The 20452-nt window shown below is 46.2% G+C and overlaps 1 protein-coding gene across 1 annotated transcript in view; it reads left to right on the plus strand.

The window, feature by feature from the left end:
- The first annotated feature begins 18074 nt into the window (after positions 1–18074).
- Positions 18075–20452, plus strand: part of SLC15A2 (solute carrier family 15 member 2) — an 89576-nt gene continuing 87198 nt past the window's right edge. Inside the window, exon 1 of the mRNA XM_056496951.1 lies at positions 18075–18161. The gene's annotated coding sequence lies outside the window, so the exon portion shown is untranslated. The remainder of the gene's footprint in view (positions 18162–20452) is intronic.

The following is a 20452-nucleotide window of genomic DNA, read 5'->3' on the forward strand; positions in this document are numbered from 1 at the left end:
CATTTGAATAATATTTTGAGACATTATATATTTTTCTGTGACATTATAATGAAGCCATTGTGTATGTTTTGCATTTGAAGAACAGCTGCTTATCACTTATACTGATAAATCAAAAATACCTTCCCAATGTAGCTGAAAACAAGAATCTTTTAGTCTTCAGTGCTAAGGACCACTGCAGCCACAGTTCAGCTGCCCTTTCTCTCTGCATGGCACCTGGTACAAGCACAGTTTGTCTGGTAACTACTTTGAGGAAGTATTCAATCCCCATTAGTTCCAGAAATAGAGATCATATGTTATATTACCAATTGTACCTACCTTGCCTAGCAGCTTCTAATTTTTTTAAGAACTCTGTCCTACTCTTGTTTTTCATGAATCCTGCCCTGGGGCATGTGGAGAGGCTGGAGTCATCTCTTCAGGGTAGCTCTGGCACCACTGTATTCCACGATAAACACTGGGATTGCCATACACTTGGGGTTTTCTGAAGGCAGGGTATAATAATTTTTCAGATTAAAGGACTTCACTAAGTCACTTCTGTGCTCACAGACAGTGCATCACCTTAAGAACAGAACCACAGTATTTTTAAGAAGAATTGTTTTTTGGGTGTTTCTTGACTGATTTCTGGGAAACCAAATACTAACAGATAATCTCAGAGAATAGTTTGATTTGGTACTCAAGACATTGACCCACAAAAATCATATCATTTCTGGCCAACACTTTTTGTTTTCTTTAGAATTTCTACAGGAAGGTTTCTGAGCACAGCCAAGCAGATGGTTGAATCCTGAGGATGCATAAGCTGGGCAGAAATGAAGAAGCTCAGACAAAGAAAGAGAAGATAACTTGGGTCATGATGGTTGCTAGGCTGAATGCTTGCAGTACATGTGAATTCCTTCTCTCACCACTTTTTGAGGTGGTTCAGACAACCACATAAGGTGCTAAGGACAGTCTTGATACATATGGGTTTCAAACCAGCTTTTTGAGGGCATGTAAAAAGAAGAATGAAGCAAAAGCATTTTGAATATTGTTAAAATATATTCCTGCTGCTTTGACGGATGTAGGGGAAATGTAATAAGATGTGCTGAAATGAGGAGAAAAAAAAAGTGAGAAATGAGAATGTGTTTCACAGTGTAGACCTCAAGTATGGTATAAGTAGTCATCCACATCTGAGAGAGGATAGAAAGGCTTCTGTGTCTCAGCTATTACTCTGACCAGTCCAATGAAAGTAGAGGAACAGCTTTTCCTGGTTGTTAACTGGGTAGCAGTAGCATCCCAAGGCAGCAGCTCCTTGCTTACCAGTTACATGCACATGAGTGGGCTGAAGTAATGGAAATCTCTAAAGCATCTGTTACTGTGGGGTTTATTTCCCCACTTGCAGATTCTCATGATGGAGAAAAGCTCCTGAAGGGCAGACTCAGAGCTCAAGGCTTGTGTTGACGTGGAGAACTACTCAGCTCCAAAGCAGAGATCTCAGCTTCATACAGGGTTTGTGTAAAACCAGTGCCACATCTGCTGGGAACAGCAAGGGCTTGGGCTCTAGTTGTTTCTGCGGTTTCCTGAATCCATAGAAGAAATGAGTATGTTCTCAGATTTTCCTTCTCTCAAAAGCAAATCCCTCTGCTGTGGTGAGGAAGGAATGGAGGTTAGAGGCAAAGATGAAGGAGCCTTTCATTCAACAGAGAAGGCTTTGTTGATGTACAACACATACCTGGTGAGTTAGCGCTGAGACCTCTCTTGACTGGCTTTGAACAGGGGCCCTTGTTACAGAACCTGTTCTCCATCTCTCATCTCCCATGTGCTGAGCAGCTCGGCTTGTTCTCTAAGTGCTTACGCATGACAGAGGATTACCTGCTCCGTCTAAGAGACGAGGCCTTCTTCATGCTGTTATTTAAAGTTTAAAGAAAAGTGGAGTGTCTTAAAAAGGTAATTAAAGAAGACCCAACAGCAACCTAAACTCTTCTTTAATATCTTTAGTTTCACTTCCACATGCTGTGTATCTTGTTCTACCAGTTTCAGTGCTCTTGCAAAACAGTTGCACAATGGCTTCCTTTTAGCAACCAGAAGAATTAAACTTGAGCTCACCTAATTGGATGTACCTTTTCTAATATGTGCTGAATTTCCAGACCCCCACTTTTTCCTTGTGCCTTTTTCTTGCTACAACTTTTAGAATAAATACTCATGGACATTCTCATGTACATGTCCCAGAGAGACAGGGGAGCTGGTTGCAGCACGAAAATACCAATTCATCCCTTATCCAATTACCTTTTTTACACCTGAATCTCTGGACATTGGCAATTTATGAAAAGATTTTCATAAATAGGCTTTTACCAGAGTTTTCATCCAAGTGTTTCTAGTAGTATTAAAAAATCTACCACTGTGAAGTGTTCCTAAAAGCTAAGGTTGTTTTAAAGGACGGTGTCTGATTGAGATTACCCTTTCAAATAAAAGACATGTTTGTGCCAGTTTGCTGCAATGAGGGCCCAACAATCTATTTTGGAATTATCTGTCCTTCAGTGATTCTGCTGGAAGTGTTTGTGTGCCTTATGATCCTCTCCCAAAACTGTGGAATAACTTCCACTCCCATGCTGCACAATGACCTGGGCTTTTGTGTTTTTTCCTGGCTTCTTTTTTTTTCTTCCCCATGAAAAGTTGACATTTAGCTAACATTTTATAACTGCTTTTTTTTAGAAATGCTGGTCATCAAAACTGTTTGCCAAATGTGACCTGAGTGCAGGTGGGGAAAACTCCATGTAGATTATCAGCTACACTTGTGTTACTCCCTTATTTGAGCTCGTTCTCCCCTTACAAGCCAGACTTTGTCTAGTAGCATTCAACAACATGGTGTTTGTCAAAGACAGTGATGATCAGTGGCTGTGGCTATGTTTAACTGAGGATGCAAGACCGTTAAGCTATTTAAGAAGTTCTTTCCACAATGACTACATTTTAGAAACTACCACCTGGAAGAAGTGTACTGAGCTCAGTGGGGACTTTTTATCCCCATTAATTTGTAAAGCAAACAGACTGCTTAAAGATTAGAACCCATCCCTGCCTTTGTACTTTCCATTTGACTCCCTCCTGGTGATGAAACAACAGCTACTCACAGGTGAATAACTGAGACCCCCAAGAGAGACTCTTGTTAAAATTTAATAATGTGTCACCAATATTTATAATTCTGTAGCACTGAGTGAGCAAAAGAATCTACCATATTACATGATCCAAATCACCTCCAGTGTGGAAACAGTACATGCTCATGCTGCATAAATCTCCCTAAACCAAATAAAAATATGTGTGAGATTGTGCTGTACAGGAGAACGATTGCTGCCAGGTAATTTCAGCTGCTGTTCCGTGGGAGCAGCTCTGTGATGGGAGGCTGCAAACAGCCAGTGTCCATGGGATGTATTTGAAGGCAATGACGGATTGATCTGATGCTTCCTGGGACTTTGAGAGCAGCCCCCCGGCAGGTGCATTTGCTGCTGGCAGTGCTGAGGCTACAAACTGCTCCCTGCTGTGTAGTAGCTGTGCATCTCCTGGGTCTTATCAGCAACTCACACCACACAGAGACCTCCTGCCTGATAGGGATGCTCAGCTGCAAGAGGCTGCCTCACAGCTGTGTTTTCTTCACCTTGTGCTTCTTTGACAAGAAGGATGGGCTGTACAGATGGTAAATTTGTTTTCCAAGCTAATTGAAAACTGTAATTTCAAGCTTGCTTGCCTTGGCACTTCTCACAGCTTTCCAGTTTACAGGGATTCTGGCAGGGTGCTCATCAGGGAGGGACATAGCTTGGTCATCCCGCAATAAGGTGAGGTGACTGTTCCAGGTAATGCAGTGGCTCAACAGCAGGGATCCTCTCTGCTGGACTCTGCTCAGGTGACAGAGCCACACAGTTTAACACCCAATCACCTTGTTGTGCTACTACAGCATTCCCAGACTGCCACAAGCCCAATTCCAGTGGAATCAGGCCATTTGGCCTCACAACTTTCTTTTCCACCATGCTAGCATGAGCTTCCCTCCTCCCTTCTTCTGCAGGAGAGTATTTATGCCATAAGTCTCTCACTCTACTCTTCATGTAGCTATCCTATATTGTTCAAATTGATGCAAGAGTATTTTACATCATTACTATGTCTCTTCTGACAAAGGAATGAGGCCCAACCTTCCTAAGAAGCAGAAGAGACCATCTTAGAAGGGAGACAAGCCTTGGGAACCACACCAGGTAGCCCTTTTCCCTCTGGGTCTGAGTTAGTCACACATCCAAGCTCACAGTCCTGTCAGGACATAACCCACCCAGCTGCACGGTCTCCCAGCCTCCAGCAATACTGTCCATGAGGAAAGAAAAACCATAAAGTGTAAATGTTTGAGTCACAAACAAAGGGTGGGTGAGTAGGATTAGGCGAGGCTATGCTGACTAACCCACCCCAGCAACAGGCAAGTATTGCTCCCAATTTGTCCTAAAGGAAATGAATCTGGCTGTGTTAAAGCTCAAGGTGGTGTTGAAAGGTGCAGAAACACCTTAACTCAATCCTAGGCCACCCTGGCAAAATGATATCCTAGGCCTTGATCTGTCTGGATTTAGACAGAGACATCACAAAATCAGTGATTAAAAGCAAACCAGGAATATATTGTTGTTGCTGTTGCATCTGACAGTCAAACCCCTTGAGGCAGAAGCAATTTATGTGTGGCCCAAAATGACTCATTAGGAGCTGTTTCAAACAATTGGTGTCTTCGTATTGAAAAGGCAAGTCCTGATGAAACTGGCAAGGACACAGTTTCAGATTACTTTATACTCTGCTTAGTAAAGCTGTATGCAGGGTTAATGACAGTTGAGTACTAATTGTATATCTCTGTCAATTTGCAGAAAGACATTTGTCTGACTATGACACAAAGTATCATAGCATGACTAGACCTTGTTCCTGCTTTTAACATTTCTAGTTCATGAACAACAAAACAACAAAATTAGAGCGTTGCTTTCTCAAATTACTTTATCTGGGCTTTCAGGGTATGATACAATTAAGTATTTAATTGTGAGGCCCTGTATGGACAGTGTAAAATTTATGTATCCCCAACCACGGTGCAGCCTCCCCCAGACTAGAGTGTGATGGCTGTGTGCTAGCAACCAGCAGTGCCAAAATATCTCCTTGGAGTAGCAGACTGACACGGGGCTGGTGTCAGGGAGATGGTCAGGGCACCTTTAGCAGTAAAGCAGCTTACCTGTTCAGTCACGCTAACAAACAGATGCAGAAATACAAAAGTGTGGCTTCTTATCACAAGCAACACGTGTGAGCAGGGTCTGAGACCTGGCTGCTTTGAATTTCCAGGAATTAGCTGGTAATGCATTAGCTGTGTCAAGATAAACTCCTGTGTTGGCAAGGCCTGCTGTTAACTCTCCTTTGTGTGTGTGTATGTGTGTGTGTGTGTGCTGAGATACAGATAATTCTGAAGAAAGAGCATTTGGTGCTGTAGGTTCTGGTCTCAGCTTCAGCAAGATAAAGACTGCTCTTACGCAGCAGTTGTTCAGTGAAGGCCACTTGTTCAGTGCAAGGAAGAAATGGTTGATAAATTTCATTTTTCATTTACAATGGCTTTAAATGCCCTTGTGTAGGAACATGGATTTTAAATTCTGACCATTATTTAAATTATTTGTAAAATTCTAACTGACTTCCATCTGATTAAAATGACAACTTGAATTTACAAATATCCAAGTCCCTTTCTTCAGGGCATGAAAAAGTAATTTCCAGGAGGATTCAATAAATACACAATGACTCCGCAGTCCCTGTTCTCAGCTTATTTTGAATGACTGGTGTGGTTTGGTCTTTCTGCACTTCACTCTTCTACTGATGACCAGCAGGACCATTCATCCCTATGTACTGGCCCTGGGAGGATTCCTTCTCCTGGAGGTTTTGGTGCCTGGACATGGGCTGAGCTAGAGCTACTTCCCAGATTTTGTTGTTTGTTTTTTTTTTTAGTTGCAATTAGAGGGCGCCCCAATTGGTAAATGTCCTTGTATTTCATGTGCTTGTAGGTTTCCAAAAGCCTAAATTTGGCATGCTGAATAGTTCAATCTATTTACCAGACTGATCCCCAGCTTTGGTTTGTACCCTCTCTGGGCAAACATTTGCTTAAGCTTCACTTCCTCCATATACAGAGTTTTCCAGGAGCATGTATTTTCCCAAAGAGCTATAGTTAAATACTGGTGACATGCATGTATAACTTTCCTTAAAACTGGTGTTTCAGCACGTGGCACTGGGGGAGCAGTTTGTGGCATTTGTGTGCAAAACAAGAGATGGTGCTGTGTTCAGGAATAGTTTGACTCCCTGAACTTGTGGTTTGCAAGGAAATCTGAAGCTATTTGGTTTGGGGCCTCTTCCCACAATTTTCTCAAATTTGTTATTTTTACATGCTGCATGCTTTTCCTTTCATGCAGCCACAGTTTGCCAAGGAAGGCAGACCATTTTTCCACAGCCTCAGACTGAGAGTGGACTGAACCTCTGGGGCTTGGGATGGGAAGCAGCCCCATGAGAGCTGGTATTGGTATCAATTACAACTCAGGGAGCTCAGGGGGTTTTCCAGTTAGTCCATGGAGCAGTCCAGAGCAAGACCTTTTACTAATGGATTTCTTAATGATTTCCTGTGTGCCTCCATATCCTCTAACCAAGACACTGAGAATTGGGAACCTAGAAGAGGACTGCTAGCAGTAAAAAGAAAAAGACAATTAAGAGTGGAGGTTTTTGAAACGTTTTTCCTGGGGGAACTCCGGCAACAGTTGTACAAACACTCATGGCAGCTGCATGTGCCCATATGTGGAGGGCTCAATTCCCTGCCAGATCACACTGAGCCATGACTGTAAGCTTTGCTACCCTGCTTCTCTCCAGTTCCTACTCAAGGACCTTCCTTTGCCTTGGTCCTCCACTGGGGATAAAAAGCCTTGGCACTCAGGACCAGTTGCCAGACTCAGGAGTTGCCCAAAGTTTTGTTGTATTTGAAAAATGCCATGTTTGGGATCTCCAACTCCTTTTTTAAAAGCACTCTTGATGTTTCTGTTCATCTTGTTTGCCACTGCAGAGAAATTAGACTTTGCTATTGATTTACACATGTATGTTTACATATGGGTGAGATGACAGTAAATCCTGAAGAGAACTATTTCCTTCCTCAGTTCCACCAGAGATTGCCATGGGTCCCAAGGACTGCCTTTCCAACAGAAGCCTTGAAAGAAAAACATCTTCAAAAGAAACAGATGTAAAACCCCCTAACTTTAGCCTGGAGAGAAAGAAGCTCCCGGGGGACCTTCTTGCTCTCTCCAAACAGTCTGAAGGGAGGTTGTAACCAGGTGGGGGTTGGTTTCTTCTCTCAAGTCAGAAGTGACAGGATGAGAGGAAATGGCTTTGTGTTTTGCCAGGGCAGGTTTAGGTTGGATACTGGTGACAATTTCTTCACTGAAAGGGTGGTCAGGCATTGGAACAGGCTGCCCAGGAAAGTGGTAAAATCACCAGCCCTAGAAGTGTTCAAAAGGCGTGTGGATGTGGCATTTTGGGACATGATTCAGTGGTGCTCGGTTAACAGCTGGACTCGGTGACCATAGAAGTATTTTCTGACCTTAATGGTTCTATGATTTTAATCTGCATTTTTGCTGCTTGTAAGAGGAAAATTTCTCCTGCAATTCCCAAGATCTGCTGCAATCACCTCATCCCACAGTCACCCTCACAGAACTCCCAACACAGCCTGAGAGCACCAGGTTGGCACTGAAGCTGTTCTGCAAAGGCTCAGCAGCCATTTAAAGGTTTGTAGTGAAGACTGATGACAGCGGCAGGGAAAGTGCTGAGAGCCCGGCCCGGAGCAAAGATAAACACCCTCCTGGCCGCAGGTCCTGGCACCCAGATGCTCCAAAACAGCAGCAAATGTCCAGGTTTCCACAGGCCTCTGTTAAACCCTGCCCGCTGCAGGCTGCCCTAACAAAACCCGCTGTTCCCTGCCGGGGTGACCCCATTCACTGCCGTTCCTGAGCCCCGTGTTCCCGTGGCAGGGGAGCGCTGCTCCGGACGTTCCCGTGGCCCGGAGGCCGGGGCAGGCCGGGGACAGGCCGGGACAGGGCGGGAGAGGGCGGGACAGGGCGGATTTCCCCGTGTGCCGGAGCTCCGCGCCCCGCAGGTGCCGGCGGCAGGGCGGCCATGGCCGAGGGCTCGGCGCCACCTCCTGGGCACGGCTGAGGGGGCACAGCCGCGCTGGAAACACCCGGGGCACATCCGAGGGCAGTCGGGGAACGACCCGATTCCCTCAGCCTGGGAGCCCCGCCGGCCTGCCAGCAGCTTGGAGGAGAGGCGGGCACTCAGAAAACCCCTCAGCGTTGTTATGTGTTTTGTAGCTGTGCTCCCTTCTCCTTCCTCACTTGGCAACGTGGGCTTTTCTCCCTTCCAGACTAGAGTTTCCCAACCCGATCAGCTCGGGGCAGAGACCAGCGTGGTCCCAGGTGCTTTGCCAGCGATGGAAGAAGGCGCTGAGGGCCGACTGCCGGCTCTGCTGTGGGAGGGCATCGCCCGGGGCAGCGTGTGCCATGCAGGCCTCATGGCCTGGGCAGTCCTTGGACTTGTCCTGCCCAGCAGAACGCTATGAACACAGGAAAGAAGATGTACCAATCTCATTGGTGTCGGGAACCCACGGGAAGGGCGCTTTTCCTGGGCGAAGGGATGTGCTGAGCCGGCGCACTGCCCCATCAGACACGTTCTGAGGGCTGGGTGAGCACTCGGACCCTGCCCCGAGCGGGGACCGGAGCAGGCAGAGCTGCACTCCCTGCTCCCTGCTCACTGCTCCCTGCTCCCTGCTTCCAGGCAGGATTGGGCTTGAGCCACAGCAGGCAGGGCTGCACTCCCTGCTCCCTGCTCCCTGCTTCCAGGCAGGATTGGGTTTGAGCCACAGCAGGCAGGGCTGCACTCCCTGCTCCCTGCTCCCTGCTCCCTGCTTCCAGGCAGGATTGGGCTTGAGCCAAAGCAGGCAGAGCTTGGGACTGGTGGGACCTGTGCCTGTCTATGCAGTCATGTCCACAGAGTCTGTGGAGGTGTTCAGTAGGATCTTCTTATTTGTACTTAGGAGCCTCCCGAATTCAGTGCCTCTCAAGCAGGGTGTAACACTCAGTCATTGCTAAGCATTGACTAAAGGTGGGGTTCTGGGGAGCGGGGTTTAGCAATCATGCTGAGATTTCACAGAGCAGTAGGAGTTAGGAAGAGGCATGCATCCTTGTTCCCTCAGTTTACTCAGGGTCAGCCTCAAGAGGTTTTCATGGTTATCTGATGGATCAAAAATAAATCTTATCAGCTTGCCCTGATAACTGCTATTTGCATGGAAGGAGATGGTCTGCAATGGGCGGGGCAACCAAGTAACCAGTGAGAAATGGACAATATACACAAGTGAATTGCATTTCTTGGCTAATATACTCTGATGAAGAAAGTCTAGATAAGCATTGGATATGCTGCTGTGGGAATGCATAATGAATATCATGAAGTCACTGCCTCTGTGCCTTTGGAAGGGACTAACCCTTCCCATCCCACCCTTCTGCCATCTTCCTGGACTGCAAGCCCTCTGCTCCAATGCCTGTCTCTCACTAGGTATGCGGATGACATCTTGCACTATACAGTAGTTGTATCTGGTGCTTTTAGGCTTTTAGCCTAAAGACTATGACTTGCAGGAACCCTGTGGTAGTGATTCTGTTGAAAAACAGGAAACTGTAGAAATAAATCTCTTCCTCTCTAGGGTGTTTTGTGGTTCAAGAAGAGTTGCAATGCGAGGGACCACTTTTGCCTTGCCATTGGCTTGGTGTGACTGTAGGCAAGTAATTTGTTCTCTCAGGAGTAATTTCATGTCTCTGAAATTCTGAGAAGCCTGTTTCTGACATGAAAAATTGGATGTGGAATCATTTGTGTAATAGTAAAGGAGTGTTTTGTTCTTGTTCAGTTGTCTTTTGTTATTTATGGCATCAAAGAAGAAAGTGGTAGAGGTGATTAGCATAGGGGAAGATGCCTTTTGAGGAATATGAATTCAATGAAAAATACAGTTTTTCAGAATAAAATTATTTGTGAGTCTGGGTTGAGTTCAGTGAAGACAGAGAAATTAAAAAAAATAAAGAAGAACTTTTTCAAGGAAGGTTTTTTCTAAGAGCCTCAGAATAAAATGTGATACATTTCATGGAAAGTGATGTTTCTTTAAATCACTACAATTTCTAGAGAGGAAAATGGGACCTGTAGTGTGACCTTGAGGAGGGAAGGGCTCAAGAGTTCACTGAAAAAAAGCCTTGAACTGTCTGAGGTCAGACTAATTTATGGATTATGATAATTTCTTTTCTCAGCCATCATTCTAAGCTCCATCTCCTCATCCTGATAAACCTGGACTGATGACTCCCTGACACTTTTCTTATCTCAGAGTTACAGTTTGCTGCTTCTTCCACCTGCAGAAAGAATTTGCCTCTCACCTCAGTGAAGAACGCAGTGGAGTGATAGTAATTTCCACAGAACTATTTGAAACTGATGACAGTGTCCTGCAGATGGGCTTTAGGATATGGAGCGAGCCCCCAGAAGGGGCTGTCTTCTTTTCCTCGTTGAGGAGGAAGTGCTCAGCATCATCCTCTACATACCTCTGACACACAGCTTTGTGCAACTCCAGAACACTGCTTTCTGAGCAAGCACTGCCAGACTCAAGCTGTTTTCACTTGTGTTGTGTCCCTGCTGTGTTCTAATCTGTTTGAACTGCAGATAGATTGTCCTATGGGGAAAAGCTCCTAACAGACAAACCCTCTCTATCTGTTATTTGGTAACGAGCCCTGAAGCCTTGGAGGACGAGGGAGTAACTGCTGCAGCTCTGCCCCAAGATTTGGTGGTGACTGTGAAGTCTTTATGTTGGGAAGCACTGGTTGTTGGTTTTGGTTTTGGTTTTTTCCTTTGAAACTGAGAGACAGGACTTGGTGACTTGAATGTGCTGATGGGGAAATCGAGGGGTCATTCTCTAAGGACTTGATTAGTAAGGGTCAAGAGTGATAAAATACCTGGAAGACATGTATAACATCATCTTACAAGCCTAGCTTATCCGGCTGGATGGCATTCTGCGTGTCCCTGATGCAGCAGTGACTCGGGATGAGCTCTGCAGGTGGGACAGCCCGTGGGTGACAGCCGTGCAGCAGTGACTCGGGATGAGCTCTGCAGGTGGGACAGCCCGTGGGTGACAGCCGTGCAGCGGTGACTGGGGATGAGCTCTGCAGGTGGGACAGCCCGTGGGTGACAGCCGTGCAGCGGTGACTGGGGATGAGCTCTGCAGGTGGGACAGCCCGTGGGTGACAGCGCTGCAGCGGTGACTCGGGATGAGCTCTGCAGGTGGGACAGCCATGGGTGACAGCGCTGCAGCGGTGACTGGGGATGAGCTCTGCAGGTGGGACAGCCCGTGGGTGACAGCGCTGCAGCGGTGACTGGGGATGAGCTCTGCAGGTGGGACAGCCCGTGGGTGCCAGCGCTGCAGCGGTGACTCGGGATGAGCTCTGCAGGTGGGACAGCCCGTGGGTGACAGCGCTGCAGCGGTGACTGGGGATGAGCTCTGCAGGTGGGACAGCCCGTGGGTGACAGCCGTGCAGCGGTGACTGGGGATGAGCTCTGCAGGTGGGACAGCCCGTGGGTGACAGCGCTGCAGCGGTGACTGGGGATGAGCTCTGCAGGTGGGACAGCCCGTGGGTGACAGCCGTGCAGCGGTGACTCGGGATGAGCTCTGCAGGTGGGACAGCCCGTGGGTGACAGCGCTGCAGCGGTGACTGGGGATGAGCTCTGCAGGTGGGACAGCCCGTGGGTGCCAGCGCTGCAGCGGTGACTCGGGATGAGCTCTGCAGGTGGGACAGCCCGTGGGTGACAGCCGTGCAGCGGTGACTGGGGATGAGCTCTGCAGGTGGGACAGCCCGTGGGTGACAGCGCTGCAGCGGTGACTGGGGATGAGCTGTGCAGGTGGGACAGCCCGTGGGTGACAGCGCTGCAGCGGTGACTCGGGATGAGCTCTGCAGGTGGGACAGCCCGTGGGTGCCAGCGCTGCAGCGGTGACTCGGGATGAGCTCTGCAGGTGGGACAGCCCGTGGGTGACAGCGCTGCAGCGGTGACTCGGGATGAGCTCTGCAGGTGGGACAGCCCGTGGGTGCCAGCGCTGCAGCGGTGACTCGGGATGAGCTCTGCAGGTGGGACAGCCCGTGGGTGCCAGCGCTGCAGCGGTGACTCGGGATGAGCTCTGCAGGTGGGACAGCCCGTGGGTGCCAGCGCTGCAGCGGTGACTCGGGATGAGCTCTGCAGGTGGGACAGCCCGTGGGTGACAGCCGTGCAGCGGTGACTGGGGATGAGCTCTGCAGGTGGGACAGCCCGTGGGTGACAGCGCTACAGCAGTGACTGGGATGAGCTCTGCAGGTGGGACAGCCCGTGGGTGACAGCGCTGCAGCGCTGGGCAGACGCGAGGCTCGCGGAGCACACGCCAGTCCCGGGACTGGCCAGGCAGTGGCACTGAAAGCAAAGCTAAACCCCGGCATCAGCCCTGGCAAGGTGTGTGCTGGTACATGGCAGGTGAAGGGCAGGCTCAGGGATATGGAAGGAACGTCAGCTGCAGTTTGCAGAGTACAGGGAGCATCCTCCATCCCTTGCCATTTGTTTGCTCTGTTAGCCCAAGAGCTCACAGCTTGCTGCTGCACTCCCAGCTGCCTTCCTGGGGCTGTAATTCACCAGGGCTGTCACCAGATGAAAGCGAGAGTCTTTGCTGTTTGCTCACTTTGCACTGCAGAATGACTTTACCTTCTGCAAGAGAGTGTATTTTCAGCCTTCTTTTTATTCTGCCTCATCTGTCCCATGAATGAGATGCTGACTTGGCTCTTGAGTGTATCTGCAGAGTGCCTGGGTGCAGAGAGAAGCTGGAGGCAGAAGTGTTGTTAAAAGCACATGAAAAGAGGGGAGTGTCTGCATGGCAAAGCTAGTGACAAAGCTAGTGACAAAGATTTTCTATTGATTTTCTAAATTGCAGAGCAGGCACAATGCAACAAATTGTTTTGAGCTGTTGTACTTGAAATGGCTGAAAATATTTTGATGAAATAATTTTGTTCAGAAAATGCTTCTCAAAAGGGGGGTGGTTTTGATTAAACTCTACTTGGATCAAGGACATAGAGAGAAATGATTACATGCTCTATTGCAGTGCAGATCATGGGAGTTAACAGGACAGCAGGAGCTGAGAGAGGATGCTGAATGTGAGTTTGGATGAATGTATCCCAATTTTGTGTACCAGGCTGTGTTTTTTGAGTAAGTTTTTATTGATTCATCCTATTGAAACAGTTCCACTTTGTAGAAGAGAATCACTAGCCCTGAGGAAGCTGGTTCAGATCACTGTTTGGTTGAAGCTGTGATGTTTATGCAGTGTGAAGAAGCTCCAGCAGCAGAGATGGTGGCATGCCACGTAGCCTGCTTGGAGGAGACCTCCTGAAAAATCAACCTGGACTTGAAGAGTCTCACCTTTTCCCAGTTGATAGTCCCTCACCACTGGGGTACACATACATTTATTTCAGAAAGGATTTGAGAGGCTTTCTTTTTATTTTCAAATGGGATTTTTCAAAGTTGCAAAAATCACTGTTGGGTTGGTAACCCGTTTTCTACCCAATACTTGTTTCAACAGAAGAGCCAGAGGAGTTAAATTCAGGATTTACTCTGCAGTGTGTTCATATCTGTGCAGTATCTAATCGAATAGGACAATTAAACTCCCAACTCAATAGGTTTCTCTAGTTTCCAGATAAATTCTAAATTTGGAACACTGCCCAGGAGTCTTTGAAAAGGCTAGGAGTCTTTGAAAATACATGAACATAAATTTCCTTTCAAACTGTATTAGGTATTATCTGTGAAATAACCAGGTGGGCACAGACCAAGCTGAACCCCTGACATTCTTAAATTAAAAAGTCTCTCTAGGTGAATCTGGATTAAAATCACCCCACTGGATGGGCAGGCTCCCCTTCTGCTTTGGCTTTGCAGATCAAACGCTGTAAAAACAAACAATCTCTCCAACCCTGTGCCGTGTTTCAGAACCATCTGCCTTGTTCTTGTGCAGTATCTCTGTCACTGGTCCTATAGCTATTCCTCTCCCATGTGCAGGGACAGACGGGGTGATGGGCCAGTGCAGATCTACTGTGGGTTGCCAGCTGACTCCACTGGTAGATCACTTAGTACCCCAGACTGTCTGAGTTCATGTGAAGTGTTGTTCACTGCAGTGTGGGATTTCCATCTGCTTGCCCACCTTTGGTTGCCTTTAAGTGCTGTTCTTTCCTCAAGATGTCTTTAAGGAAAGCAGTTACTGCAACTTGACTTCCTCTGGTTTTCCAACCTCTGAACAAGAAATCAATTTTGCCTGGTGTGTTTGGCCTGTAAATGAGCAGAGGAATCACAGGGGTTTCAGTTAGCAGTGGTCTGCTCTCTGCATCTGCAGCAGTGAGGGACTATTGTGTATAAACAGACCTCAAAGAAACCTCTTCTTTGGTCTGTGAGGACCTGTGGCTTTGTGTAAGCAGCATGTAGAGAGTGCCTGAAACAGGAAGAGATGGAACCAAAGGGACTCAGTCTGTCCTAAAATGCAAGCCAAACCTGCTTGGGATGCAGAATGCAATTTTTCTTTCACTGCTTGCTCTGTGCCTCTTGCCAGGTAGGAAGGTTTAGGCAAAAACCTTGGCTCCTGGCAGTCCCAGCCTGGCTGTCTGTGCCTTTCATCAGCATTCACCTCACCTAACAGGTATATTGCTTTCCTCCTCTGCTGTCTGTCTCTGATTGATGCTGTCATTTGTGTATTGAGACAACCAGAGCTTATAAATCCTTCCAAATACCCTGTTATTAAAAAGGGATCTCACCTTCAGCTTCAGGATGGTGAGAAGGACTCATCATGCTCCTGTTTGTTAGCTGTGCTTGTGCAGGAAGTGTCTCTTGAGGCTGGAGATAGCGCTTGGGTGTGTGGTGTAAGGCAGTCAGTGAGTAGCTGTGTGTGTCAAAAGGCATCTCGAGGGCAGGCAGACGTTTCAAAGGCAGCAGCCTGCAGAAATTGAGATATTTGTGCCTGCATTGTGGGGGTTGGCAGTGTGGAGACAGGCATTTGTGACTTCCGAGTGACTGCTCGCAGCAGAGCAGCTCAGAGTGATGGCAGCAGCCCAAGGACCCTTTGTTGTTGCTCCTTTCCTGTGGCTGAGGGTGAAGATGGATGTAAAACCAGAGGCCCAACTTAGCCAGTGCTAAGTCTGCCTCACAGAGCCTGTTTGCAGGCTGAGGATGAGCAAGGCAGGCGCTGTTATGAACCAGTGAGAAGCTCCTCATCCTGCTCTCTCCTGTGTCCTAAGGGCTCTGCTTCCATAGGGAAGGGCAGGGGTGCACCAGCCATACACCAAACCTTACTTACAGGCTGGAATACAAAGATATTTATGAGAAGAACCATCCACATACAGATTTAGCAGTATTGACTGTCTACTTCATGTCAACTCCAAAAAAACCATAAAGCTGAGACAAATGTCTATCTCTGTGCTCAGGTGGATTGAATTTTCCTGAATTCTGAAAGTTTCTTCCCCATTTTTTATTCTTTTGCTTCAGGCAGAAGGGTCTGTTTTAGGGCCAGTGCAATAACTATCATAACTTTTTCAGGCTGACACATCAGTATGGTGCCAATCATGGTTATAGGGACCCTGGGACCACTTCATCACAGCAGCTTCACTCCAAGGCTCCTTTTAATCTTTTCTAATAAAATTTAAATGACAGTAGCTGTTCCAGTCATGAACCAAGAAAAACCTCTTTTATTATTTCCTCCTTTTTTTTTTCCTGGTGTTGGGTTCTCTCTTTTATAGTGACTAATTTATATGAGAGCGAGCATCTTCCAGAAATGGCTATGTGAGTCTGAAATAAGTGGCACTTCTTTTTAGTGACTTTCTTCTCAGCAAATAGGATTTTTCCAGAAAGATGTGGAAAATAGTATAGTTGGCCTTTGCCATCTTCATCATAATCCAGGCTGAGATTCCTGAGGCTTATGGGTGGTTTTGACCAGGAGCTATTATTGAGCTTGGATAGATATTTGCTGCATGTTTTTCTAATCAGCCATGAGAGATCTGACCCACTGGTAATGCTGAGGTACCTGTCAGTCCCACATTAAATGAGGAGAGCTAATTATCCTCATATGCTTCCACTTTTCTCCTCTCCTAAGTGAAAGATGGTAGAAGAAGTTTAATAAAACTTTTCTCTTTAAGCATGGTGGCATTAAATGGTCAGCCCCACTGGGGAATGGGCCTGGCACTTAGAAGGAGAGGTAGAGTGGTTTTTAGCAGATTTTTGGATCCTGCAAGCTCCACAGACTTGGACCAGCCCCTGAGAAAAAAAAATTGGCACTTAAAGTCAAGCCATAGAAGACAGTCTCAGCCTTCCTAAAGTGTAAGGGGTCAGGGAACTGTTTGGAAATCCTGTGGCTTGAATCTCTGTTTGAGCTGTTTCTAGCACTGAACACAGTGGGATTGGAGCAATAATTTGGATTATGCCCATGTCTTTTGCTTATTTTTCATTTAACCTGCTGATGGCCTATATCTTGTATTGCTTTTCAGATCCACTGAGAGTAACTGCTCATGACTGCATTAGTGAGAATGGATATTTATGACTGATCCCTTGGTGGTTGCAAAACCCATCATGCTTCATCAAAACATAACACTCAGTGTGGTTCAAATAGTTGTTTTGTTCTGGTCTGTTCCTCAATCTGTTTCTAGCAGAAAGCTGGAGAATGACCAGAATCACTGGGGCTCCCAGAGTCTTGGAGGAAGGAGGAAGGATGCTAGTGTGTGGGGGGTGTCATTCTGGTGGGTGGATGCTGCTCCAGTCCAAACACCCCATGAGCAATGAGCTCATGTGCTGGGATTGTGTGCTGGGAGGGGAAGTGCAGAGTTGCTAGGCCAGATTTCAAGCATTGCTATGTTCCCTCCATTTCATTCATAGGTCATGAAGCTGGAGGGAAGGCTGGAGACTGTGCTGGTAATATGAAATCCAAGTGCTGTGGCAAAGAGATGGGAGATGGGGACTAGTATCAGCACTTATTTCTCTTAACCTTTCATCCAGAGAATTTTCACTGGTCTACTATGGGGAAGACCTGCTCTAGGTCCTGCACTAGCACAGACCTCCTCTTTGACATTAAGAGTTTTTCTTCCTTTCTTTTAGCAATTGGCCTAGTCTCACATGTAAAGAAAATGTCAGTGAATTTATTCAAGTTATCTTCCATCTCCTTTCTGTATGCACACCAGGGAAGGTGATATCTGGTGCCTTATTAATTCTGCAGTCGTGAAATGTCACTGACTCCGTGGCACAAACAGGCCTTGATTTACATGAGTATAGTAGGGATCAGACTGGGATCCTCAGACTTCAGCATCAAGGGCCTGCAGAGTTGGATTACCTTTTCCTCCCTGGTGATGGAAATGAAGTCCTGGGGGGAAATGAGTTGTTTGGTCTCATCTGAATTCTTTCTGAAGTAGTGTTGTCATCAGAAACTCTAACTGGCAGCCAGTGCCTGTCTTCTTGGCAGTCTTAGTGGGAAAAACAAGGAAGTAGTGATATGGGAACAACATTTTTGGCATTTTCTCAGCCATCCATGTTATCTCATTTAGCTAAAAGAGGAATTGTTACCAGGAACATCTGTGGTGTCTGGGTGGAGGATGAGAGAGCATTTAGGAGACACTGTGCATCCCAACCTCTGTCACTTTTTGGAGTCAATCCCCAACAGACTGTCTTCGAAGGAGCTGATATCTTTTGTTTCAGTTTTCTATCTTTACTCAATATCCATGTCTTTCCATCAGTCTACACCTTTTTGCATGACTGTTTGGCCCATACCACTGGCAGGATACCTTGCCAGCATGCCTTGCTTGAGATCTGGCCCTTTAGCACCACTGCATGTTCTGGGAGACTTGACCTTCAAATACTTCTGGCCAAACTGTATCTGTCTCAAGAGCTTGGATGTTGCAAGGCATCATCAACTCTTTCTCTCCTAAGTTTCTTCCAGTTGGCTCATTCAGAAAATGCTGCCTAGACTGGTATTTGCTTTGCTGACTGTTTACAGTACTTAGTACTTCTCAAGTTTTAGAACTTGTGGGGGAAAATGAGCTAAGCTCCTATGTCTAATGGATCCTAAAGGGAAGGTAGGTATCCTAATCCTTTGGCTTGTGGAAATTGTTTTTGTAGTAAGATGAGAGTTTTGGCTGCTGCTTTTGCAGGAGATGACTGTGAAGACCATGTACGTGGGTGCCTGGTGGCTGGACAGGCCTTGGCTGAATCACTTGCTCCCTTGTGTTTCAGTACTCACCTATTTCTTATTACAGTGGTCTTCTTGGGTACCATTTATCATCCCTTCTGTAAGAATGTTTTGTTTTAAATTATAGCAGAAACGAAGAAATTCTGGGAAAGTTTCTCTTTTTCCTCTTTCAGGTATATGTTCTCCTATGGCATATGTTCTCCATTCTAAACTGAAAATACCCCAAAAGGGGTTGTCTCCCCGGGGACCACCTTGTCCCCATCGAGGCAGAACCAAAGTCATACATGTCATACAGATTTCTGGCAGCAGTCTGTGTAGTTCAGGGGCTGTTTTCAGGGTAGATGGGGACCTTGCTTTTCATTTTCAAGAGACCAAATCCTTTTGAGCTCAGTCTAACCCATATAAAGATTTTACAAGGTGCCTAGAGTTTGCTACAGACTAAAGCCATGCAGGGACACTTTCTTGGTCTATTGCTTTTGGGAGATCTCTAAAGAACACCATAAATGGTCAGTTTTGCAGCCTAACAGTCCCCTAGGGGGTAACTGAGGCTCAAAGAGATACAATAACTCCGATAACACCTTTTAAACCCCTTTTCTTTTCTCTAACATTTTAAATCCTGTACTCCTGTGCTGTTTTTACCATGTGCAGTTTTTAGCAGAGAGCACACAGAACTCTGTTTATAGGGGATTTGGGTGTGAATTATTACCTGTGAAGCTTGCAGTCAAGGTAGTGGGTTATAATACTAATTAAGGCAAATGTCACAGCAAGAGCATGCTGACGTTGTCAGAATTAATGGCCCAGAGCATTACTACTTAGCACACCTTTCGAAGTTAATGGAATCGTATTAATTGGGATCTTGGAGGGACTGAGGGACACATAGTACATCACTCCTGAGCAGCACCTCTGTTATTACATTAGAGCTGGAATAGCATCCAAGTTCCTCCTGCCTTTTGGGCCCCTTTGGCACAACCATTTCACAAGTGGGTGGCTCTGATAAGGCCCAGGGGAAGGTTGTTTGGTTCCAGGGTAAGAGGTGAAAAAGTCTGTTCCTGCTGTGGTTGCAGAGAATCACTCTGCCTCCAGAAACCAGTGCTGAGGACTGCCAAAATGCCTCTGGCACAATACTGAAGAGACAAGGAGATGTATTAAAAAATACTGTGTACCCTTGTCCCTGAATCTGATTCTGCAAATTCATCTCCCCTCCACAGCTCTTGTTCCAATGGGCACAGCCCAGGGTAGTGGTGCAAGACACAGTGTCAGAGCACTAAAACAAAAGTGTCTGTCAGCAATTCGAGTTCTTTTGGATATTAGTCAGTTGTGGTAGCACCGAGACCAGTGCAATGCATGGTTAGACCTAATGTAAACTGAATTCTAGTTTTGAAATAGAAAACAGCAAATTATGAAGGGCATTTACTTTCTTTGAGAGAAAAAAAAAAAAAGCCTGAGAAGATGATATTTGCAAAAAACCAAAACTCAAAGCTTTTAATACAGTGCTGTGAGCAGATGAGGAAAAAGAAAAAAACCCAAGTTTTCTACTGAGGATTTTGATTCTAAAGCAGAATGTTCTCATTTTCATCCAAGTTTTCCACATGGGGGAAATAATTTTTAAGCATCTCTCATATAAAGTAATTAACCATAGATGAGAAATGGATGATTTCAGAAGAAAAGGAACACATGCTATCTTTAGATAATGGTATTAAATCCATTGTGCACTGGAATGGAAGCTTTTATGATACTGTGGATTTTCTGTGCCATTTTATCCTTCTTGAGTTTAGATTTTAAAGAAATTACTTAACTATGATAAAACTTTTTTCTGTATTAACAGGAGTAAAATTATTAATTGTCCTTTGCAATGTTACTGGTATATAGGTTAGTGATTACTATTACTAAATTTATAGGGTTTCACATTCTCTTCTGGGTTAGCATAGGGGAAACATTTATATTTGCTAGAAATAGTGATGAATTGAAGTCAGCTCAGTCACCCACTGCACAGAAGTAGAAACAACAGTGTGGTTGAGCCAGTGCTGCCCAGATGGGAAGCTCCTTCTCAACTCCAACCTCAGAGGCTTGACTGCAGTATCTATCCAGAGCTCATCCCGTATGGAGCTGGTCAGCTGAGCAGAAGCTGTAATATATGAGCCCTAAATCTGTTACTGGCTTCCCGCATGATGTTGGACA

This window comes from Oenanthe melanoleuca, chromosome 7 (genome assembly GCF_029582105.1).
Source record: "Oenanthe melanoleuca isolate GR-GAL-2019-014 chromosome 7, OMel1.0, whole genome shotgun sequence".
Classification (NCBI taxonomy): Eukaryota; Metazoa; Chordata; class Aves; order Passeriformes; family Muscicapidae; genus Oenanthe; species Oenanthe melanoleuca.